The sequence below is a fragment of the Lygodium microphyllum genome, chromosome 23 (genome assembly GCF_053477565.2).
Source record: "Lygodium microphyllum isolate KBCC chromosome 23, Lygodium_microphyllum_v1.1.10, whole genome shotgun sequence".
NCBI lineage: Eukaryota > Viridiplantae > Streptophyta > Polypodiopsida > Schizaeales > Lygodiaceae > Lygodium > Lygodium microphyllum.
In genome coordinates this window covers 84013144-84018571 of record NC_141157.1, presented here as the reverse complement: position 1 = coordinate 84018571, position 5428 = coordinate 84013144, and positions in this window count along the sequence as shown.

Below are 5428 nucleotides of genomic sequence, written 5' to 3'. Positions count from 1 at the left end.
GCTACTTGTGAATATCACTTTCTCATCGAGTGCTGCCGACTCCCGAGAGCGGCGTGCCTTTCTCAAGAAAGAAACAAAACAACATGAGTTCCAAGCAGCCCTGTCCCCCCAACTGCCCGCATTTGTTTTTGTAGTGAAGCATTGATGTGTGTAGCAACCAGTCTCATGCTGCACACTGCAACTTGGTCGTGATGGTACCGGAGCTCTGGGTCGTGAATTCTCTCTCAGCGACCGCTGCAGCCACCAGTCTCGTGGTACGCGTTGATCGCGACGTAAGAGGCGATCGTGATGGTAAGAGTTCTGGGTCGTGAATTCTCTGTCAGCGGCTGCCCAGTCTCGTGGTACGACTTGATCGTGACGTAAGACTCCTGGATCGTGAATTCTCTCTGGTAACTAGTTGCGATCACGCCTTGGTATGTATGCACTGGTACACGTGCCGGGCTTCTTTGCGGGGGCGTAAGCAAACATGATCTCGTGTCCAGACTCCAAACTATATTCGTTAGTCGTAGTTACGCCGTGGTGCGCATTGGCAAACGTATGTGCCCCGCTGCTTTGTGGGGGCGTAAGCAAACATGAACTCGTGTCCAGACTCCAAACTATACTCGTTAGTCGTAGTTACGTGAATTCCACGACGTTGCAAGTCCCAACTTATTATTAAGTAGACGTTGGTATTTGTATAGCTAATTCAAAATTCACATTCAGCTGCAGGCGCGAAAGAGGGAGTACTGCAGCTCTACTCGATTAAAGCGTAGTGTTTAATTAGTCGTCGGTACTCGGGATTAGCTCAGAACGGACTGAGAATTTCAAGTCCGAAGTACGAGTAAAGTGTCCTTGCTTTGTGGGTCGCGACTCGTGAGTCGTACCTGTAAGAGTAGTAAGCCACTCGATAATACCTTGCAGCCTGCGCCCTGCGGTAATGAGAGAGAGAGAGGAAGAAAAAGAAGAAGAAGAAGAAGATGATGATGATGATGATGATGAGAGACGGACTTTTGACCGGAGGGTCAAATATTAAAATCATTGATCATGGCTTTAAACATTCCCGCGCCCGATCCCTTTTGACATCACATCTCGTTGCAGAATGTCTTTTTCCTACCCTGGTCGAGGTCGACTCCCGAGTCCTAGCCGAATTCGAATGGAGTTTTCTAGGGTTTGGGAGTTTTGTTAATGCGCGGTATACATACACTACAATGCTACATCATCGAAGAAAAGATAAGTGAATACATCATATAAAAATGCCACGAGACCATCGAAGAAAAGGTAAGTGAATACAGGATACAAAATGCCATGAGACCAACCGGTCTAGGAGCAAGCAAGATAATTCGAGAATTACAAGGAAACGATAGGAAGAATGGAAGGGAATATGAGACTCACCAAAAATATCGCTATCTAACCTTGTTAAATTGTTCAAGAGTCTCTTTGTTTCTATGCCTCAATGAATTTGCCCCCAAAAATACTTAAAATATTTAATGTTGGAAAATTTTAAGAATAAGATATGATATTTAAACAAATAAAAAATTCCCATTTTTACCGTAATGGTATCTCTATCCTTATTAGTTGAAAGGCATTCTCTCTCTAAAACTAAAATGCTTCCAAATCTCCCCTAACCTATCCATTTTCCTTGAAAGAAACATCAATTGTGCAGACTTTTTTTGAGAGCAAATGCTTAGCATAACACAAATCTCTTGGCAATTTTGGTATACAGCTACATCATTACACAAGAAGGAAGATTTTCATCATTTTATCATCTCAAATGCCTCATGGAAATTAGCTCCAGACTTTTGCATTGTAGGTAAAAGTTTCCCTAGATGCATATATTTCTTGAAAATGCAAAAACTCTTTGTGAGACATCATAATGTTAGTTTTTTGTTACAAAATTAACGATGAGAAACCATCCTAAACATGACACCAGTGAAGGTTTTCTTTAAAGATATTGGAAAAATGGAGATTTAAGGATGTTCACATATGGTTGCTTCTAACACCAATGAAATGCATTTTCTTGTTAGAAAGACATGCATAATATTTTCAAAAGCATTATTCTCGTACATGTCCTTGTTATATAATATTTCACCAAGAATGTCTAGCTTGTATTATATAAATATACAAGGAAGTATAATATTTAGATTTACAATCATTCAAAGCCGCCTATTGTGGCTTGTAGTGTTGAGTAAGTTATGTATTGTACTAGAAATATCAATCATAACTCTTAGAAAAGAATGATAAGAAGCAGGAAAGAATTGCTCTATACATACCTCTTGATGTATATATGTATCCACCCAAATAGCCATGTGTGTAGTAAATTTATGATGCTAATAGTGACAATTATAGAGAAGAAAAAAAGGTGGCAAGGCATGTTGTCTTGCCACCTTTCAATCCCATGCATGTACTGAACAATGTTTCATAAAGCAATTATACATTGAGTACACAATGATCATCAAAACATATGCATAACGATATACTGGAAAGAAAGAGTTGTTGATTTAATATTTAAGTAAGGACAATATTGATGATGATAACTCATAGAACTATATGGAACGATAGAGAGGAGAGTTCAAAAAACAAATAGAAAAATGTATCTATAAATATCGTAAAATATAAGTCCATACAAAGGATGATAAATATATCCAAGGAAAGCTACATAGAAATACCTTGCATGGATCATAGGGTCAAAAAATGAAAGGATATGCACTCCATGAATCCAAGTGACTGCTATGGCTTCTCACTGTCCGATAGCTCATCTTGACGTAATGAAGCGTCGAACGGACTCTACAATATAAATAATCAAAGATTAATCCATAGTACAATACTCATGACTAAAAATAAGAAAGAGGCCTCATGACTTACTTGGCCATCATGTGCATATAATCTAATGATGAGTACACTAAGATCATGTCTCTTTGCATACTGTATCTCCAAACCTGTAAGGTCACAGTTTGTGATTGAGTGCTATAAGGAAATAAAATGGCATTGTTAAAAATAAGGAACACAACTAAAAGAAAACTTACAAAATCCTCCAAATAAGTTTTAAGATTTACGCTCAAGACGATGTACGATTTTTGCATCCAATCATGTCCTTACTACATGTCGTTGTTGTTGCCATTGTTGTTAACCCTCAAACGAACGAAGGTGGAAAATCCGGAAAAGCTAAAGTAGAAGACAAAGACAAAGGCCAAGGCAAAGAGAAATGGAAGACAAAGACGCACAAGGAGAAGAGTCCTAAATAAGGGAGAAAGGCGCAGAAGGAAAAGCGCAAGTCAAAACTTTTGTAAAAGAGCACAAGCGCATCATGGTTTAATTCAAGGAGTGCCGGGCTTGCAACCGTGCAATTTGTAAATGTAGACGGGCGGTGGAAAGGAAGCTAGGAAGATAGAAGGACAATGGAAAAAAGAGGCCTAGCTACGGCCGGCCATGCAGTAAAAAAGGGAAAAAGGAGATGACTGCCCAAAAGGGATTTAGGGTTTTGTATATAAAGTTGAAAAGTGAATGAGAAGCTCATTTTTGTGTGCGGCCAAAAGTAGCTCTCCTCTTCTTCTTCTTCTTCTTCTTGTTCTTGCTTGCTTGAGCTTCTGCTTGAGAGAGGGAGTGTGAGAGTGTGAGGGAGTGAGTGTGTGAGGGTGAGGGATCAAGGAGGAGAAGCTCTCCATCTTCTCCTCTCTTCTTCTCTTCTCTTCGCTTCTCTTGTCTTGCTCGCGGCAATGGAGCTTGGAGCTTGGAGCTTGAGGATGGAGCTTGCTTGAAGCTTGCACTTGGATCGTGGAGCTAGCGGAGTATGCGGGAGAGGAGGTAACTCAAACGGCACGGAGGTAAGCTCACTACACCCGTAGATATGGATGGCGTGTCGGTTGTGTGAGAGGTAGCCATTAGTGCTCGGCTTGGAACGCTTGAAACAATAAGCGGTCCATGGGTCTTGGCGGTTGAGCGAAAGCTCCCACATTTTGGTTCCGTTAACCGGGACCAACGGATTCAAGCCTTGAGCGCTTGCGCGCTTCAAATCGAGCATTGGAGTAGGGTTTTCCCCTGAACCGGTGCTTGAGGTAGATAGGTAGGAAGCGAGGGAGTTTGAAGAGGTATTCGATCTCCTTAGCAAGTAGGTTTTTGGTTTTTTGGAATTGGAAAGCATGATGGAGTAGTGTAGGTATTTACTTTGTGATTTATATGCATTTAGGGTAGGAAAAAACAAAGAAAAAAAGAAGCAAACAGTAGGGTTTTCTGTTGCTGTATAACAGGCTGAAACAGGGAAATAGAGGCACAGGAAATAGGGGCATAGATCCTTGGAGTGCTGTTTGATTTGGGCACCACAGTGATTCTAGGCGTGTCTGGCATTTCCTTGTAGTGTTTTGCACCTATCTGGAAGGCGCTGGACGATTCGGTGTAGTAGACATCAGTGTAGAGACATCGCGTGCAACTCGCGGGCCGTTGGCCGTGTAGTCGGACCAGGCCATCCGAGTCTCAGAATCGGACCAGTCCATAATCAGACCAGTCCAGAATCGGACCAGGCCATTCGAGTCCCAGAATCGGACGCTCGTCCGATCGAACCACCCTGTCCAATCGGACCACTCAGATACTCGGACTCAGACCACTCGGACACTCGGACTCGCCATTCGGACCACCCTGTCCGATCGGACGCTCGTTCGATCGAGGCAATCGGACCACCCTGTCTGATCCGATTCCCAGAATCAGACCACTCCGAAAATCGGACCACTTTTTCAATCCGATACCCAGAATCGGACCAGACCGTCCGAGTCCTAGAATCAGACGTGACCAGAATCGGACCACTCCGAAAATCGGACCACTTTTTCGATTCGATACCTAGAATCGGACCACCCAGAATCAGACCAGACCGTCTGAGTCCCAGAATCGGACGTGACCAAAATCGGACCACTAGGCCAATCGGACCAACCTGAAATCAGATGTCCGATTCTGATAATCGGACTCCTGAAAATTGGACAGGTATCTAGAACACAAAATTTGACACATCTAAACCCCGAGATTGACCCCAAAGGCTACGTAGAGCTAAAGGCACATCACAGATCCATCACCGGGCTAAAATTTAGAGCACGTAGTTCAAAATTTGGCTATAAACAGTCCTCCAAATTGCACATGGTATTTATCGTAATGGCCCTGCGGGCCGGGGGGATTGCCTCCCCCGAACCCCCGTAGAGGGGGCTCTGCCCCCTCCACATCTCCCCCAAGTAGGTTGGAGAGAAAATGCGCGCCGGTGACAGGTCCTCCAAATTGGACCCTAGTGAAATAATGGCTCTACACGAGCATGGATTCTCACTTGCAAAAGAGCAGCCAAAAGCCCATACCCGAGCAGAGAGACACAGAGACCCTAGAACATCAATGGGCCAATGTAGCCATCAAGGGCAAAAAGGCCACACCACGAGAACACAAAGACATTGTGTTCATACTATGTCTAGTCAAAGCGAAA